At 43.4% G+C, this 20717-nt stretch overlaps 1 long non-coding RNA gene across 1 annotated transcript; it reads left to right on the top strand.

The window, feature by feature from the left end:
- The first annotated feature begins 15895 nt into the window (after positions 1-15895).
- Positions 15896-19634, top strand: LOC117440107 (uncharacterized). Its single transcript, XR_004551215.2, has 3 exons — positions 15896-15964; positions 16497-16602; positions 16947-19634. It is a non-coding gene; the product is annotated as an uncharacterized lncRNA (long non-coding RNA).
- The last annotated feature ends 1083 nt before the right edge of the window (positions 19635-20717 follow it).

The raw sequence follows: 20717 nt of genomic DNA, 5'->3' as shown, positions 1-20717 counted from the left end.
GCCTACTTTTTATTGACAGTTTTGCATTTGGAGAGGCAGGGTGACAACGGAAAGCTTGGTAGCCTATTACTTAGATACGTTTTACATTTTTGGAGGGAAACGCTTGTGTTCATGTTAGCATGGGTAGCATGATCATGTTAAGACTATGAATATCATTTTACCACAACAGTGGATGAACAATTGATATATGTGTTTGAACAAGAACAACAGGAAGAACAAAGTAAAAGGGACGAACAAATGTGTGAACAAGTATTAAGAACAGTGTATGGAAAAAGTGATGTGTGTTAGAACAAAACAAAGTAAAATGAATGAGAAGGAGAACAAAAAGGGTTAGGGTTCAACAGAAAAAGATTAATTCAGCCAAAAAACACAATTTTGATTAATCTAAAGTGTAAAACAATCTTCAACACAAACCAAATTAGTGCCCTTGGACAACAAAATATATGGTGGGGCAAAGAAACGATAAATTAAATTGAGAGAGAGTGGGAGACTGAAAATGATTACTATGATAAATATTCAAACTATTTACAAAACTATTTACAGAAGCTCCTGTTGAACCATGGTTCAACAGAGCAACAAAAACAGGTTTGTCAACAATAAAAAATAAAAATGACGAGGCCACTTTGCCAAGGAGAGGTGATCCAGCGACGAGACAATAAAGCAATTCATATTAAGTTCTGTTGAGACACCACAGGATATAAAACCTTCCAAGCGATGACCTCTCCTCACATTTCACCTGTATTTCCTCAGGAGACTCAGGTCCTTCAAGGTCTGCAGCACTATGTTGCAGATGTTTTATGACTCGGTGGTCTCCAGTGTGATCTTCTTTGCTGTAGTGTGTTGGGGCAGCGGGGTGAAGACAGCTGATGCCAACAGACTCAACAAGCTCATCAGGAGAGCAGGCTCTGTCCTGGGAGTGGATCAGGAGTCGTTGGCAGTGGTGTCGGAGGGGAGAATGCTGAGGAAACTTCTCGGCATTCTGGACAATGGGTCTCACCCCCTGCATGCCACGCTGGTTTCCTACCGGAGCACTTTCAGCCACAGACTGAGATCACCGAAGACCACCACACAGCGCCACAGGAGGTCTTTCCTCCCAGTGGCAATCAAACTTTTTAACTCTTCACCCCTATGTAAAGGGCACTGAGATCTTACACACCAACACTATGTGCAATATACATATCAATATAATTAACATCATTGCAATACACTCGCTGCTATATATATATATATATATAACTATGTACAATATTATATTATTATTAGTATTATTATTAATAATGCTATGATGACGTGCAATTACGTAACTGCCACTACGTTTTAATTTTTGCACTGCTAGCTACTGAAATACTGCTAATAATGATTGCATTGATTGTGTGACCATCTATGTTTCTATGTTTCATGTTGTCTGTGGATGTTTGATTGCTCTTTTTCTGCTGTGTTTATTATATTTTGTTACTCTGGCACAACAATTTCCTTCGGGATGAATAAAGTCTTATCTTATCTTATCTCTGCCTGAAATCAGGACCACTCAGAGGAGAATGCAGCACATCAAACTGGAGTCAGGAGTGTGAATAACACATTTTGGCCAAAACAAATGGTTGCTTACCAATACAGTGGCTGAACAATGGACACCAAAAAGTAAAAAACAGAAGCATAATTGTGCGAACAACAATTGTGGGTGGCGGGGGGGCATTTTACAAATATTTACAAACAACTATTTACAAAAAAGCAACTATTTATAAAAAAGCAATACTATTTACAAAAAAGCAATATAGAACTCTAGGGCATCCAGGGGCCTAACCATTTTGAAAAAAACAAGAAGGTTCCTTTGTGAAAGGGACATCCTCTTCATCTGTTTCCTGGGCCCTAAAAAGCAGAGCAAGAATAGGAACAGTGGTGAATAAGGGGAGAGAATACAGTTGGGAGCAGACTGAACAGAGGACATAGCAATATTCGTTAAAATGTTTGCACAATAAATATTATGGCACTTTCGTTTATATTGCATTTTAATAGATCAGTTGTCATACCATGGTTGGATGTGCAGCATTTGGATGCTCTAATCGATCCGAGAAGGGGTTCCGGATGTATGGCTTCCCTAAGGACGTAGAGCAGGGGTGTCAAACTCAATTTCATCACGGGCCACATTCGCATTATGGTTGCACTTAAAGGGCCGGTTGTAACTTTAAGACTATATAAAAAGACATATAGAGATATTTAATATATATAAAATAATGTATTATATTACATTATTGCCTCTGCATTGGATTATTATCGGATAGGGTAATAACTTCATAATTAACTACATGTGAAAGCAGAAGATAGGGCAAATAATTGGAAGTCTCTTCAGTGAGAATGTCACAAAATCATTGAAAAAGACAAGAACATTCTGGAGAAAAAGACATTTTGAGAAAGAAGGCATATTTGAGATGCATTGTGGGACATGTAGTTTATGGGCAACGTGCTTCTGTAAATCGGCATGTAACCGTATAATAAACATATTATATTCTTTGCAAGCTCTTGTGGGGCCGCAGAAACTGAAGTCGCGGGCCGGATTTGGCCCCCGGGCCTTGAGTTTGAGACCCCTGACGTAGAGCGAAGGAAGAGATGGATGGCAATGGTCAACAGACAAAACCTGTGTCTGAACAACCCTGTCTCCTAAAAATTACGTTCCCACAGAACTAAACTGCATTCTCAATTACGTTTAGCAAGAAACGTATTTTCTCCTACGTTACGTTCTGCTGAACGTATCTCAAATACGTTTATTTTCTACATATCTTCTAGAAGCATATTTTCTCCCACGTTACGTTTCTTATGAACGTATCTTAAATACGTTTATTTTCTACATATCTTTGCCATTTATTGTCTTGCTTATAAAATGATAATAGTCATTTATAAATATCATTTTAGAGCACACATTTGAAATCAGTAGGCGAGGCTGTAATTTCGCCAGCTGTTACTGTCACAATCTTAAGGAGAACCCAAATGCAGCACTCGAGAAACCAAGGAGAATTGGTAATATACTTTATTGGAGTTTCCACTGGATCGGAGGAATACCAACCGGGCAGTATAACGCACCGGAGGACAGCGGGCAGAAGGTGAGTCAGGGACAGGCAGAGGGTCAGGGAGTAAGCGAGGCGGTCAGCGTGGATACAGGCAGGGTCGGATAACAGGCCAGGCAGGATAGTCGAGGGACAGGCAGGATCAGGAAACAGGCAGAGCAGGCAGGTCGGGGACAGGCAGGGTCGGAACTGGGTAGGCAATCTAGTGTTGAACGCGGGAGAGACAAGCATGAGGCAAAGTACAATCTGGCAAAGAGTGTGTGTAAGGTGCAGGTTTAAATACTGGCAGAAGCTAATGGGTGCAGAAGAGAAAGAGAGTGAGTTAACGAGTGGGTGTGGAAAACAGGTGAGACAGGTGAATGGAAAACTACTGGTGAATGATGGAGCAGACTATGACAGAACCCCCCCCTTAATGGACGGCTCCTGACGTCCCTAAATGCTAATCTACAGATGAGGGTGGGAGGTGGGATTAATACTCATCTGAAAAAGTTCCTTCGGCCTCCCTCTCCTGCCCCCTGTGGGAATCTGCATCCTCATCAGAAGCCTGCCCCTCGCTGTCCTCCTCTGAAGAGCTGACGGTAAGAGGAGAGACTCTCCCTATGTCTCTGCCCATCGACGTGACGGTCTTAGATGGTTGCTCGGGATTACGCCGATGGAACTCCCTGATGAGCCGGGGGTCCAACACATGACGAGCTGGAACCCAAGACCTCTCCTCAGGGCCGTAACCCTTCCAGTCCACCAGGTACTGGACTCCTCTTCCTCTGCGACGGGAACGAAAAAGTCGTCGGAGAGTGTACGTAGGCCCGCCGTCAATCATCCGGGGGGGTGGTGGGGGAGGGACCGCACTCACCGCAGGAACCAAGGCACTCTCTCGGACAGGTTTGATCCTGGAAACATGGAAAGTGGGAAGGATCTGCAGAGTCCGAGGCAGTCTTAGCCTTACTGCTGCAGGATTGATTATCCTGACAATCTCAAACGGTCCAATGAATTTAGGTGCAAGTTTCTTCGAATCCACCCGTAAAGGAATATCTTGGGAGGAAAGCCATACCTTTTGGCCCACCTGGTAGACAGGTGCTTCGGAATGTCAGCGGTTGGCAGAGGAGGCGTACCGGTTGGCCGAACAGACGAGAGTTCTCCGGGCTTGATTCCAGGTCCGTCGACAACGACGGATGAAAGCCTGGACGGACGGACAGGTAACCTCCCTCTCCAGGGCCGGAAACAGAGGGGGTTGAAGCCCGTAAGCACACTGAAATGGGGACAGCTTGGTGGCCGAACTGACCAGAGTGTTGTGGGCGTACTCGACCCAGAGCAGCTGTTTAGCCCAGGCCGCTGGGTTCTTGGAGACTATACAGCGTAAGGTCGTCTCCATCTCCTGGTTCTTTCTTTCTGTCTGACCGTTGGATTGCGGATGGAAACCGGATGACAGACTGACCGTGGCCCCAAGGAGCGTGCAGAATTCCCTCCAGAACACCGAGGTAAATTGAGGACCACGATCGGAAACCACATCAGTAGGCAGCCCATGGAGCCGGAACACATGGAGCAGGACCAGCTCCGCCGTCTCTTTAGCTGAGGGGAGCTTGGGTATCGGCACAAAATGAGCCATCTTACTGAATCGGTCTACCACCGTCAAGATGGCAGTGTGTCCGTTGGACGGTGGCAGACCAGTAACAAAGTCCAGAGAAATGTGAGACCAGGGGCGATGAGGGATAGGCAGAGGTCGTAGGAGACCAGCAGGAGCTTGGTGAGAAGACTTGTTCTGATTGCAAACGGGGCAGGCATTAACAAATTCCCTGGTGTCCTCCTTAAGTGTTGCCCACCAGAACCTTTGCTGGACTACCTCCCATGTGCGTTGGATCCCAGGATGGCAGGTGAGTCTGGAGTTATGAGCCAACTGGAGAAAATCAGACCTCAACGTCTGCGGAACGAACAGGCGGTTCGGAGGACAGGCACTGGGTCCCGGCTGGTCCTGCTGGGCGGCCTTGACCCTCTCCTCCACCTCTCAGATGAGGGCGGCGACGAGCTGAGAAGTCGGAAGGATGGTGTCCAAGCCCCTGGGAATGTTACCTCCCTCTCCAAACTGACGAGAAAGAGCGTCAGCCTTAATGTTCCGAGAACCAGGGCGGTAGGAGAGGGAGAAATTGAACCGAGTGAAGAAAAGGGCCCATCTAGCCTGTCGGGAATTCAGTCTGCGGGCCGACCGGATGTACTCCAAATTCTTGTGGTCGTTCCACACCAGGAAAGGTTGACTGGTCCCCTCGAGCCAGTGACGCCACTCCTCCAGAGCCAACTTCACTGCTAGCAGCTCCCGGTTTCCCACATCATAATTTCTTTCCGCTGGAGTCAAACGCTTTGAAAAGAAAGCACAGGGATGGAGTTTTTGGCTGTCCATTGCTCGCTGAGACAGGATGGCTCCCACCCCCATATCAGAAGCATCCACCTCCAAAACAAACTGTCTTACAGGATCGGGTACTCGGAGGATGGGGGCGGAGGTGAACCTGGCCTTAAGGTTCTGGAATGCCTCCTCAGCCGAGGAGGACCACTGGAACATAACCTTAGAGGAGGTCAGGGCTGTGAGAGGAGCGGCCAAGGTACTGTATCCACGAATGAACCTCCGGTAGAAGTTGGCGAACCCGAGGAACTGTTGTAGCCGCTTCCGGGAATCTGGAACCGGCCAGGAAGTGACTGCATCAACCTTGGAAGGATCCATCTCGATGCTCCCTTGTCCCACGATGTATCCCAGAAAAGAGACAGAGGATGTGTGAAACTCACACTTCTCCGTTTTAACAAACAGCGAGTTCTCGAGCAATCTCCTGAGAACCGCCTGGACGTGGTGCACATGTTCTTTCAGCGTCTTGGAAAAGATCAGGATGTCATCCAAGTAAACAAACACGTGTCGGTCCAACATGTCTCGGAGCACGTCATTTACCAACACCTGGAATACTGCAGTGGCGTTGGTAAGCCCAAAAGGCATGACTAGGTACTCGTAGTGCCCCGAGGTGGTGTTGAATCCCAGCCGCCAGAGCGTCATTGATATAAGTCTCCATGGAAACTCTTTCCGGAGCAGACAGGGAGTACAATCGACCCCTGGGAGGGCTGGTGCCGGGATGCAGGTCGATGGCACAGTCGTAGGGCCGGTGTGGTGGTAGGGAAGTAGCCCTCGACTTGCTGAATACTTCCTTGAAGTCCAGATATTCCGGTGGAACTCCTGTAACATCCAGAACTTGGCTGGGGTTCCCCGAGCGTTGAGGCGCGGCAGCCTGTTTCAGACAGATGTGATGACAAGAGGGGCTCCATCCCAAAATGGCTCCTGTCTCCCAGTCAATGTTAGGGTTGTGGCGGCGGAGCCATGGGTAACCCAGGATAAGCGGGATATGTGGAGACCGGAGAACATGAAACTGAATAGTCTCGTGATGGTTCCCAGACAGGAGCATGTGAACGGGTACAGTCTGATGCGTCACTGTCCCCAGCAGGTGACCGTCTAAGGCGTTGGCTGGAACTGGGCGAGATAAGGGAACCCGTTCTATTCCCAACTGCAGCATAAGCTCTTCATCCATAATACTCGCGTCCGAACCAGAGTCAATAAAAACTGCAAGAGCCTGAGAGCTATCCGGTAATAGCAACCTGGCGTGGCACAATGGTCTCTGAGTGGGAAAAAATCCAGGGGTTTGGCTCACCAGTATGTTCCCCATTACTGCTGAGCCTTGCCTTTTACCGGGCAGTGAGAAACAAAATGGCCGGCCGGGCCGCAGTAGAGACACAGGTTACGACGTCTGCGATGCTCACGTTCCTCCAAAGTGAGGTTGGTGCGACCCACTTGCATGGGCTCATCCCCCCCTGGTTGCGGCTCTGGAGTGAGGTGAGGAGTCGCAGCCAAACTCGGACGTCGGGGCGCCCAGGCATGTTGAACTTCCGCCGATCGTCGCTCCCGTCTCCGTGTCTGGATGCGCCAATCCATGCGGGAAGTCAGTTCAATCAACCCATCCAGTGAATTGGGCAGATCAAACGACACCAGCTCGTCTTTAATGTAATCCGCCAACCCACGCAGATAGGCGTCACACTGGGCTGCAGAATTCCAGTTGCTGAGGCGGCTCCGGGTGCGAAACTCAATGGCATAATCCACTATAGATCCATTACCCTGGCTCAGGTGCAATAGTCCTCCTGCAGCGTCTGGACCCACAGACACGGGTCCAAACACCTTGCGCAGCTCCGCAGAAAAAGCGGGGAACGAAGAGCAGGCGGGTGTTTGTTGCTCCCATTCCGCTGTGCCCCACAGTCGGGCTTTCCCAGTCAAATGATTGACCGTGAACGCCACACGAGCAGCTTCAGAAGCGAAAGTGTGTGGCTGCAGTGCAAACAGGATAGAACAGTTCGTAAGAAACGGGCTGCAGCCCTCCGGTTCCCCGGCGTAGCGCTCCGGAGTTCCCACCCGAGGCTCCGGGGTAAATCCCATCAGAGGTGATGCAGAAGCAGGTGTCGACGGCATAGGAAGAGGCGCTGGAGTGGCCACTCCTGCCACTAGCTGCTGCACCGTAGCCGTTAGCTGCTGTAGCTGCGCAGCTAAATAGGTTAGCGTCTGGTCCTGTGAAGATGTAGCATGATGAGCCTCGGTGGCCAGGATGGCTATCGAGGCTTCCTGCCTCTGGAGAGCGTCCTCAACTCTCTCGAAACGGTCTCTTGGTGAAGAGGAGTGCGCTGGGTCCATGTTCTGGCCAGATTGTTCTGTCACAATCTTAAGGAGAACCCAAATGCAGCACTCGAGAAACCAAGGAGAATTGGTAATATACTTTATTGGAGATTCCACTGGATCGGAGGACTACCAACCGGGCAGTATAACGCACCGGAGGACAGTGGGCAGAAGGTGAGTCAGGGACAGGCAGAGGGTCAGGGAGTAAGCGAGGATGTCAGCGTGGATACAAGCAGGGTCGGATAACAGGCCAGGCAGGATAGTCGAGGGACAGGCAGGATCAGGAAACAGGCAGAGCAGGCAGGTCGGGGACAGGCAGGGTCGGAACCGGGTAGGCAATCTAGTGTTGAACGCGGGAGAGACAAGCATGAGGCTGCAAAGTACAATCTGGCAAAGAGTGTGTGTCAGGTGCGGGTTTAAATACTGGCAGAAGCTAATGGGTGCAGAAGAGAAAGAGAGTGAGTTAACGAGTGGGTGTGGAAAACAGGTGAGACAGGTGAATGGAAAACTACTGGTGAATGATGGAGCAGACTATGACAGTTACTCTCATGAGCGAGGCAGAACATAATAGTTTTAAACATGTCAAAAAGCTGCTGTGTTGTTTATTGCACCTCAAACATTAAAACAAATCCAGAGTTACGTGTTTCTGTACTTCCTCTAAGAAGAAAGGACAGTAACAGAAGATCTCTGTGGCTTCAGGCTTGATCGCCGTTCAAATGACAGCGTTGGTTTCCCCAAAAGTGGGCGGGGCTGTAAAGTGACGATTTTACTCTCATCTATTATTCAAAACCATTCTATTTATTCTAACGTAAATTACATGCCAGTGTTTTATGTTTTTATTTTAAATCGTATAATGTCGGACTTTTTTTCCCGTCTGTGAGGAAAATAAATGGGGCTTAGAGCCTCAAAATACTGAAATCTGTATTTTTGAAAATCTTTTTTTCCTTATTTACTCAACAATAACACACAATTATCCTTGTTTTTATTTATTGGTTTAATTCTATGATCTTGGGCTTTTTAGCCGTAAATAAAGTCACCGGAAATAGACGTAGGCCTATAAGGGACATTTTGAGGATACACACAAACCCACTGAACAGATTACCCAAGATCCTCAGCTTGAAGCTCGTTGATTGGATGTTTAGCCGCAATGCATGTTGGGATATGATGTTAATGCGATATGATATCCGAAAAAATAATAATAATAATAATACTTTATTCCGAGTGTTCTTGCTTTTCTCTTTGGAAGTCATCACATAACGGCATTGTAATACAAAGTTCGGCTGCATTAAATATTACACATCTGCTGTAGTTCTTTATTTATAGAGCCCTGATGAGAAGACTTCTGGAAAAACAGGAGAACTGCCGCCAAAACTGAATATGTGACGTGGATCATAAATATATCAACAATTAAACAACACCTTGCATTTCTTTTCACAAAATACGTCTCCTTGCAGTATCAATAGTAATTCGGCTGACTTTTATATTTGATCCAATTGGTAGATAGGTTACATTTACACCATAACGGTGCACAACTGATAGAAAAGGACTGATTTTCTTTGAATATAAGAATGTAAATACTGAGTTGAGAGAATAGTCAGGGAATGTGTGTACCTTGTGTGCACCGCCTAGTGGTTAAAGCATGTTATTGAATTATTTTTGTTGAATAATGTTATTTGATGAAAAAATGCAATGTTAACTATGTTGAAGCACTTATTTTAACTGATATTATACACATTAATTATACTCTTATGTATGTAGATAGTATAAGAAATGTGCAGAATTTGACAGATTAATGGTGGAGGTACACACATATTGATAGATGTCTTGTAATCAACTATTAGTAGAGAATAACGAGTAATTAATATACTTTATAGAGATCTGCAGATAAATGTTTAGTCTTCTCAAGCACCAACTATCAAATATCTCGCCTGATTGTTGGCACTTGACAATCACCTTCCCTGAATTTTACTCAGGTGTAACTAAAGTCTGCTTTAAAGGTTGTTTATATTTCACATCATTAATCATAATCTGCAGAGTTACTAAAGTAAATGTAGTGGAGTAAAAATACCAGGTTAACCTCTGAATTGTAGTGGAGTAGAATATATATTAATGCTGCCCATTATGGATACAAGCGATTTTCACCCATGTAGTAATTACATGTTTTAAATGTGTACACACCAATGTGTTTCCTATCGCCTAAACCTCCAGGGCTGTACACAGTTTAATACTGTCAACTTCTAATTTTTGGAAAAACGAAAACGTCTTTTAAAACTACAATTCCCAGTAGAGACGTGCCATAGAGAACATGTTGCGAAACACAATAGCCAGCATGTGTAGTTCTGGGGGGGCGTTCGAGTCCAGTTTTGAATAGTCTGCCGTGGTTTCGTTCTATTTCAAAGAGCTTGACACTCGGCGTAACCTTGGCGCACTGCCACTCCAACATCCAATCACAGAGCTTGAAGATGAATCACGGGGTTTGTCAACGGGACTGTAGTCCCAAACGATAGCTGGGGATTATGGGTAGTGTAGTGTCTTCGGCCATCCTAAACTGAAATGTTTTTCGGATATCATATCGCATTAACAACACCACATCTGGCGTCACAGAGATCTTCTGTTACTGTCCTTTCTTCTTAGAGGAAGTACAGAAACACGTAACTGGATTTGTTTTAACGTTTGAGGTGCAATAAACGACACAGCAGCTTTTTGGCATGTTAAAAACTATTATTTTCTGCCTCGCTCATGAGAGTAACAGCTGGCAAAATTACAGCCTCGCCTACTGATTTCAAATGTGTGCTCTAAAATGATATTTATAAATGACTATTATCATTATTATAAGCAAGACAATAAATAGCAAAGATATGTAGAAAATAAACGTATTTGAGATACGTTCATAACGAACGTAACATGGGAGAAAATACGTTTCTTGCTTAACGTAATTGAGAATGCAGTTTAGTTCTGTGGGAACGTAATATTTAGGAGACAGGGTAGGTCTGAAAGAGGACAACAACAGCAAAAAACTCTGTCATGTAAGTAATGTTCACAGAGGTGACATGACTTATTAACATTTTAAAGGGCATCATATTTCCAAGTGTAGAGAATTATGACTCTTCAATGACATTTGAAGTGTGCAGTGGAAACTGATCAAACCTACCTACCCACAGGTACACTTTGAAGACGACCAATATATTGGCAACAAATCAGGAGGAAATTTGAGGTTGAGGCCAGATGCTGTTCCAACAGTATTTATACATCGGCCTAAACCGAAAAGGAGAAAATTCACGTCAAGGAGTATGCCTCCAGCTGTCAGGAATAATGACCACACCTATTACTGCACATCAAACATTGGTATGATATATGAAGCTAACAATGTTTCCCATGTTATATAATTCAAGGATAGACTACACTCCTAATGCAACTTTCAGATTATACAGCTTCAAAACTACCAGGGTTCAGGGATTCTCTTAAGACTCATATACCACATGTACATAATCTACAGATTTCTTCATACTTTAACATTGCCAATAGACGAACTTAGAGGAATGTCACTATAGGAGTGTACAGTGTGGAAATTGATGTGAGATATTGTACCGAAGAAGTGTGTTACATTTGAAATGGCAGAAAGTCTTGTTGCAATTTCCAGATATTAAAAGAGGTCCCTTTGAGTTTCTCTGGTAATTATCAATAGTAGCAGTTAAGTGAATACTGTTCAAACAATACCTGTGTTTGTGTTTTATAAGTGATTTCTCTGTTTTATCCTTTCATAAATGTGAGGACTAAAATGGCTGGTTGGAGTAAACAGGGTGTTATTGCCTTGTGGGGGAGGTGGAGATATGCAGGACAGGGTGCTTGGTGGAGGGAAGAGTATATTCTGCTTAAGATCTCTGGCATGTCATGTTTCAGGGAAGTCTACATATCTTGAATAGTATATGTGTGGGTTTATACATTCCTGTGTGTTAATGTTAATAGTTGAAGGAACAAAAAGTACATTTTTCCTCTACCATATAGAGAGGTTTTTTATAGATTCCTGAAACAATGTTCCCTTTTTCTTAAAAGTAGATTAGCGCAATAGTCTTTTTCTTTGACTTTTTACCTGTTTATCAAAAGAGTGTTTTAAGCTATTTGTGAAGAAGGAAGATGCAGAATTAATGGTGATTTCTGTTTTGAGTGAAAAGATGTTTTTCTGGGTTAAACCATCGATAGGCTTTGCAAATTGGGAGGGACATTTTCCCTGATTTTAATGATGTGCATCCTGCAGGCCTTCTCAACACCTGTGGCTTTCATAGCTGCCCGCGCTGATTCCCTGTGAGACAGAGTGTTGGTATCTCCCAAATGAAACTCCACCCCTTTCTGTTGGTTTTGGGACGTGCAACTTGTTGCTTCGTCCTCTCTTGTCGCGCGGCTCGGACCGGAAGGTCGGGGCAGCCCGTGAACAAGGCCAGGAGTAGGCCTACTCCTGACATTACGCATATGATATGGCTTTGTATGGTAATGTATTATATGGTATTGCATTATTACCTTTCATGATTAAAACAGAGTTTTGTTTAACCCTCGTCCTGGTTGTTTTGAGTGCTTCTTCTTTTAAAGCAAGCTCATTAGGAACGGTGCGGAGAAAAGTAGTCCCAACTCCTTCAAAAGTAGTGTACCCTTAAATGACAATAGGTGCACATGTAAAGGCAGCATACACATATAACAGCAATTGCCTTGTTATTGTTACAGAGATTCAGGGAGATATTGAGGTGGAGTTCCAAGGGAATGAAAGGGACATCACAGACAGAGAGAGTGAGACAGATGTCAGCAGACTGCCAGGGGCCAGTATGTCAGGGGCCGACAATCAAGAGGCCACCTTACCAGAGATCAGTGTGCCAGGAACCAGTCAGTCAGGGGTCAGCTATGAAGAGGCCAGTTTGCCAGTTTGCCAGTTTGCTCCAGGGACCAGACCAGGGCCAGTTGTGACCGGGCTCACGTGGAGGATCTAATGAGGCAACTGAGAAGGGAGAGTGGGGTAAAAAGGTTCGCATGAACTACTTTTAGTACCGGCTCTTTTTGGTGTGAACGCGATCATGAACTAAGTTCGCATGAACCTTTGTGGGAAAAGTACCGCAGTGTGAACACGGCTCTTGGCTCTGTTATAGATAAGTTATACTTTATATTACATAAATAGACCAAAGTGAAAACATTTAGACCGATATAGCCTACAGTACGGTGGGATTTATGAAACGCTACCCTGACGTGTAGCTGCTGTTAGCTTTATTTATTTTTCTGACATGTTCCAATTTTGTACTGTTTATTAAACTTTGGGACAACATTACAACCTTTTTATTCAGCTCATGCTGCTTTGAGGTACGGCAAAAAAAAGCCTATTTTCAATATTATCACCAGATTTGATCATCTTTTATTTAGGTTAAAGTGTATTTAATTTATCCTGATCCCGTAATAAGACAATCACAAATAGACAGCAGCCTTTAGCTTGATGTTAGTTTGTGCTGTCAAAGGGATGCACGTGTGACTGTCATTTAATCTCTTTAGTTTAAAAAAAACCCAGAACAGTACATCATTTGAAATGATCCTTTAGGGATTGTTTGTCTGAAATGCTGAGAGTTACATTTTGCAATAATACTTCTGCATTTAATATGATTAATTCACTTTTTTATTTTTCTCTTGTTTTTCTCTGTAATTAGGAAAATTCTGGATAAATGGATCTGCTGGAGAATCTGAAAAGTGCACAGCGGATCATCAGGACAGAGCTCCATCCACCTGGACCCCTGAGGTGCTGGAGAAGGACCCCTAACTCCAGCGGATCATCAGGACAGAGCTCCATCCACCTGGACCCCCGAGGTGCTGGAGAAGGACCCCTAACCCCAGCGGATCATCAGGACAGAGCACCATCCACCTGGACCCCCCGTGGTGCTGGAGAAAGCAAAGCGGCGATCAGGAGCATCCTCCACCCAGACCTCTGCTTACTGCCGTCCTACAGACTTGTGTCTTAGTTTCAGAATTTGATTTTGTATGTGTCCTTTCTTTTAATAGATATCTAACGATTATAGCTTGAGTTTGTCTGATTGATTTTTTTTTTTTTTTTTGATTGATATACTTTATTAATCCCCGTGGGGAAATTGTTTCTCTGCATTTGACCCATCCTAGTGTTAGGAGCAGTGGGCAGCCATTTTGAACAGCACCCGGGGAGCAGTGTAGGGAACGGTGCCTTGCTCAGGGACACCTCGGTAGCACTTGGTCTTGCCGGGAGTTGAACTGGTGACCTTCCAGTTGCCATGCCAAGTCCCTATAGACTTCGCCACCACCGCCCTAATTCCCCAAACAGCTGCTTCTATATACTTGCTGCACATATAATACAAATAAACAACTCCATAAACACACTTTTGCTGATATTTGTGTTACTGCTGGTGATGTTAAATAACTAATGATTGATTTCCTCTGTCTCAATGATGAAAGTTATAATAATAGAAGACATTAAGCTGCAGAGAGAGGATGGATATATTCTTACCTCTACTTTGTGATAAGATGAAAATACAATATTAAATTGTAATTGTTAAACACATTGTTAATTTCATTTACTGAGGTTTTAAAGATTATTTACAACATGTGTACATAAGCAGTGGAATAATAGGGTATCTCTAGGTCATTAAACTGTCTTCAGTTTAATTTTATTAATACAAGAAATAGGTCATAGAAAATGTTTAATTGTGTATTTCAGCAGAGCGGGGGGGGCACGGTGCTGCTGGACCTGGAGGTGCTGACCTGGGGTCAGTGGGACATCATCTTGGCAGGTTTAGGGGAAGAAGGAGAATATAAACTGTTATAATCACAGCTATTAAGATTAGAACACTACTATTGTTGACAATCAATCTATACAACATGCTTTTGTTTATTTAAAAAACATATTGTTTTATTAGTACAGAAAAATTAAGACTTATTTTAAATATGAAATAATATGATTAAATTACATCAGCTATATATAATTTACTTGTTAACTTACTAATGTAACATTACTGGGGGCTAAAGGAACAGCTTCATCTTATTTACCTGGCCATGGTCCTCTTTAATTCATCGCCGACGGTGATCTCCAAAAAATGTAAAAAGTAAAGTTTCTGGATCCTTTTCAGCTGAGTTAGCTTGTAAACTAATTTGCTAGCAGGCTGCTGGAGCAGCGCAACCGAACAGCGCGTATCACGTGACGTAAATTCTTTCACACACACATACGGGTTTTGGGCCGAGGGCGACACCGTACTTCCGGTATGTGCCATTTCACGCGAGGTGCAAGCAGAATATCATAGTCTATTGCCTTAATCAATATCTAGTCAACTCTAAAATACCACATATATGCATTGGCATGATAATATTATTTTGACAAGTGGGGTATTCACCTGGTGTTTCCAGAATATAGACGTAGATGCTGCCAAAATCGACCGAAGGCCACTTTCGAGGGTCGTTTTTCCATACATCCGCAGGCAGTCTGTAAGGGCAATCGGACAACCCACACAGCTCTAGTTTACGCTGGTAACGACCTAGAGCACACCCCTCAAGTCCAGAGATGTAATCCGAAGACATGCAGCGATTTCTTCGGTTGTTAATTCAGAAAAAAAACCTAGTGCGCTCTGCCTGGCTACGTTAGCTAGCTGTTTACATTAGCACCTCCAGGATATTAGCACCTCCAGGAAAATGGCGGATTTATATATATATCTATGGCGCGCGTTGCATTGTGGGTAGCTCGTGACGTCACTGTGTGTGAAAGAATACGAAGCGCTCCGTAGGCTAGACCGTCTCATTTTGTAGGCCGCTCGGTCCAGCCTACCCGGTCTACGTGGGCTGGGTCCTCCGTGGACCGTGTAGGCTGCGCACTCCGAAGGGTACAGCCCCTGAATTGAGACACGGCATAGCCTAAGCAGGAAACACCTGCAAATAATGAAATGAAAAACAAACAAACTCTGAAAACAAATACAACAGAAAAACGCGCATTTACAGAAATGATGCAAACTAAATACAACACACAAACCCCGAAAACAAACCCAACAAAAAAACGCTGCAAATACCAAAATGATATGCAAATCCCAAAACACATAAAAAAAAGAAACACTCCGGAAGTGCTCCAGGCCTCTAGGGGGCGCGCTACGTGGAACAGATTGATATCTGACCAGACACAGATAGAACGAACAAGAGTGATGGAAATCGGGAGGAAAGAAAGTTAGATATAAGATATAAGAAGGTACGTTTTGTTTTGATACATAGAGCGTCATATTTATATAGCTAGCGTTAGCGTGCCTAACTACTACACCAGCTGAGGAGAGGAGAGCTTCACGTGAAGAGAAGATAAAGTGAGGGAAGAACATTGTTAAAAGAGAGGACAAATCAAGAGCAGGCAAATAACACGGGCCATAGTGAGTACCGCGGAAAAAGGACATTTGAATTCTTAGCAGTTTGTTGATATGTATGTATTTGTGTATAGATGTTGCAACTATACAGAGCTTTAGCAATTGCCTGTAACTATGGTCATGCTAATACAGCTATTGAATTGAATTGAGAGAGAGAGAGAGAAGTGACAACATGTGAAGAGGGACAAAGTAATGACAGGAGAGTAGTGTGCATTGGACATGCTCAAGAACAAATATAGAGAAGACATTCATGGAGAGAGAGAGACAGAACACAGATTCAACGGATTTAGCTAACCACTATTTAGACTGTGTGTTTTTGATTGACTTGATTAAATGGATTTACTACATCAATGTATGTATTTTCAGGCTGCCATGTTTTGTCCTTTCTGTGGCCAACATCTGGGGACAGTTCAAGTGTTCTGTGGCTCCTGTGGCAAACATGTACAGTTTGTGGCAGAAGTTGAACACAACAGTAAGTTCACCTTTTTTTTTATTGTATCTGTTTCAAATGTAAGAAATAAGGATTCAACACACTACTCTGTTTAGAATACTAATTGCAGATGCATACACTAGTTATCAGCATGAAGGACACATTTTTTCATTGTCTGTTTATGTGAAATATGTAGAAGCCATCATTAAATTGTAGATTAAATACACAAAACAGCTTATATTATACATTCATAATTGTGTATTAGTTCTATCTTTATAGAGAACATTATACATTTAGAATCAGATTTTGAGACAGTGAGCGGCTGGGAAAGTCACATCGCCATGGGGCACAAACAGTTGCTGACGTGATGTTTTCTTCATTCTCAGGCATTCCATAAGGAGGGTCAGGAACTCACGCTTGGGACCACCAGTGTCCACTCCATCCTCAGTGTGTCCCTCATCATCAGTGAACTTAACTGACGTCTCATGAGAGGGATCGAATGAGGCACCTTTGAAGCCGCGGATTGCTCCATCCCACACATTGGCTCTATTAATATTGAACCTGCTGCAAGATGTATTTGTTCTTTTTGCAGAGAGTTCTGCAACAATGTGTGCCGCAGTCAGGTATTCTGTGCTGGGAAAGACAAAGTGATGTATTGTAATATTAAATGATGAAGCTATAATAAGATTTACAGTATAGAATAGAACAATTAAGTGGTAATAGTAACAATTAATGCCTTTGCTCCATTTTGTCTTCTGGCTCAGACTGGCTATCAATAATGAGAAGTGCATACACATTTGTGTAGTTGCTGCAGTGAGAAGACAGTTGAATAATTATTTTCAAATACATAAAATATGCATGACAGTCATATTTACAAAAGGATGTCGATCCTCTTCCTGTTTTTTTAATACATTGGGTTCTAAACTGCACTTTTGTCATACTCCTGCACAATCCTTGTAAACATTTGAAATGGATGCAACAAACAATATCTGAAATGTTAGGTGCACAATGCTGTCTCTTGACTTGCAAGCTCTTTTACCAAACAAGCTAACGCTAGCTGGGTAAATATGACGCTCTTTGTATCAAAACGTACCTTCTTATATATCGACTTTTTCCACTTCGATCAACTTTGTTTCCTCCGGCTTCAATTTGCAGCACTCTTGTTCGTTCTCTCTATGTCTGGTCAGACATCAATCTGTTCCACATAGCGCGCCCCCTAGAGGCCTGGAGCACTTCCGGAATGGTTTTTGTTGTATGTGTTTTGGGATTTGTACGTGCTTTGAACTTTGCATATCGTTTTGGTATTTGCAGCGTTTTTTTGTTGGGTTTGTTTTCGGGGTTTGTGTGTTGTATTTAGTTTGCATCATTTCTGTAAATGCGCGTTTTTCTGTTGTATTTGTTTTCAGAGTTTGTTTGTTTTTCATTTCATTATTTGCAGGTGTTTCCTGCTAATGTATGGTTGCAGTCGGATAGTTTAAAAATCAGCTCCTATCGTCTATTCCTTGACCTCTGAGTGAAACGTCACGGGGTTAAGGGATAGTGGATAGGAGAATTCAAAAGGACTTAGGAGAAGAGACTGCGGTACTTTAGAGAATCCGAATGCACTTTCACTATCCGACGTGTTTATGATGCGCCAGCGGACGTCATTTTGTGCGTCTGCTGCTGTAGGGAAACTATGGAAACCACAGTTTTCTATACAGCGGACTACAACATGGATGTTTAATAAGAACGAGGGACTACTGTGAACTCATCTATGACTCTGCACCGTGCTCTGATGTTGCTGCTTTATGCTTTATGAACGTGGACAACAGAGAAACATATTCTTCAGGACCAAAGTTGGAATTGAAATAAAAAAGGAAAGTGAAACTTATGCTCGTCACCCTCTCCCTCCGGTCCACATTAATACAAATGATCCCAATACGTATGATTGTATGAACTAAATATCTTAAAATCAATACAGATGTATTTATTATAAACGTTAGTCATTTCACTCCTTTATGAAGGTTCTACTTCCTAAGCTAAATGGACTATTCAAATTCAGCCTAGGGCTGAAGTCGAATAGTCCATTTAACTTAGGAACCTTCCTAAAGGAGTGAAATGACCCGGAAGTCCCTCAGTGGCAGCCATGATAAGTGCCGTTCGAATTCTCTAGGGCTGAAGTCGAATAGTCCATTTAGCTTAGGAACCTTCCTAAAGGAGTGAAATGACCCAGAAGTCCCTCAGTGGCAGCCATGATAAGTGCCGTTCGAATTCTCTAGAATGATGAGAATGATAGGAAAGGAGGTTTCAAACTTCCTTTATAACCTCCTTTAGCTTAGGAACCACTGGACCTCCCTAACCGACAGGAGAAGCGAAAATGCTGCCCCACAATGCATTGCGGCCGCAGCATTTGCCGTCACTCAACAGTCAATCAATCAATCAATGTTTATTTATATAGCCCAATATCACAAATGTTACATTTGTCTCAGTGGTCTTCACAGTGTGTACAGAATATCAGTATGACAATACGACACCCTCTGTCCTCAGACCCTCTGTCCTCAGACCCTCTGTCCTTAGACCCTCTGTCCTCAGACCCTCTGTCCTTAGACCCTCACATCGTACAAGGAAAAACTTCCAAAGAAAACCCAGTTTAAAGGGAAAAATGGGAGAAACTTCAGGGAGAGCAACAGAGGAGGGATCCCTCTCCCAGGACGGACAGACGTGCAATAGATGCCGTGTGTACAGTCGGCCGTTCACGGAAACAACCGATTATGACCGAGAAATTATATCATGAAAGTTGCGGTGCTTATTAAGCTTTTTAAAACATAGGTGGTAAGTTGCCAAAGTGCTTTGTTCTGAACGTTCATCAGTATTATAATCAAAAAGAGAAATATGAACGTTAGTTTTCACTGAAATGATCAAATAAAGTCAACATCTCAGTCTTTACTGAGCTGTGTGGGGTTTGTTCAACTTTTAAAAGATGTCTGAATGGTGATATACACAGAGATAGATGTTAAGGACTAACGTTTATAATAAATACATCTGTATTGATTTAAGATCTTTAGTTCATACAATCATACGTATTGGGATCATTGGTATTAACGTGGACCGGAGGGAGAGGGGGACGAGCAGAAGTTTCACTTTCCTTTTTTATTTAAATTCCAACTTTGGTCCTGAAGAATCTGTTTCTCTGTTGTCCACGTTCACAAAGCAAAGCAGCAGCATCAGAGCGCGGAGCAGAGTCTCCAGATGAGTTTACAGCAGTCCCTCGTTCTTATTGAACATCCATGTTTGTAGTCCGCTGTATAGAGAACTGTGGTTTCCATGGTTACCCCACAGCAGCAGACGCACACAATGACGTCCGCTGGCGCATCATAAACACGTCGGATAGTGAAAGTGCATTCGGATTCTCTAAAGCAGTGGTTCCCAAACTTTTTGTGCCCAAGGCACACCAAAGGACAAGTCAAAATCTCAAGGCACACCTATTGTGCAAAATAGCCCTGATAACACGTGTTATCACTCATATGTAAAATATCTGTAAATGTGCATAATTATTTACAAATGCCAAATAAAATGTAACAAAGACAACTATATTACTCATGAAATATTTAGTAACGAAATATTTCAGAAATGAATTTGAAACGTTATCAAATTAGGCTTCATCAAAGCAGCAACACACTCATTTAAACCAGACAGGTCACAACATTAAAAATGAGACAAAGGAAATTCAGCACAGATAACTGTCAATGCAAGGAAGCTGCATTGTCCATGGTCCTGAACTACAAATTATAAATGTAACATTTCAGCAGAGTCGTTACTAAAAAAAAGTAATATATTACATATTACATATTACTTAAGTATGACACTACTTCGTTACTCTCTACATAAAGTAACTCGTTACTTTACTCGCAGGGCCGGCCCGCCCCTCCCTGCAGGCAGATCACGCAGACTGCTAACGTTTCAAATGTTCTCTTTAGTTCAGTTTTCATCCTGAATGTTTTCCTATCTGACCATGGCTGTTCTCTGTCTCCTGCTATCTGTATATTTTGCGCAGTCTATCTCTGCTCACTCTGTTGCGTCGGCGTGTTCTCCTGCGTGTTGGCCATGTGTTGCACTGGAACCAGACACCGCAAAGAATTAAGCCGAGCACGTACGAACTGCGCATGCGTGAGTGGCAA

Source organism: Pseudochaenichthys georgianus, chromosome 24 (assembly GCF_902827115.2).
Source record: "Pseudochaenichthys georgianus chromosome 24, fPseGeo1.2, whole genome shotgun sequence".
Classification (NCBI taxonomy): domain Eukaryota; kingdom Metazoa; phylum Chordata; class Actinopteri; order Perciformes; family Channichthyidae; genus Pseudochaenichthys; species Pseudochaenichthys georgianus.
The sequence above is the reverse complement of the archived record's forward strand: the minus strand, read 5'-3'. Positions and strand labels throughout refer to the sequence as shown.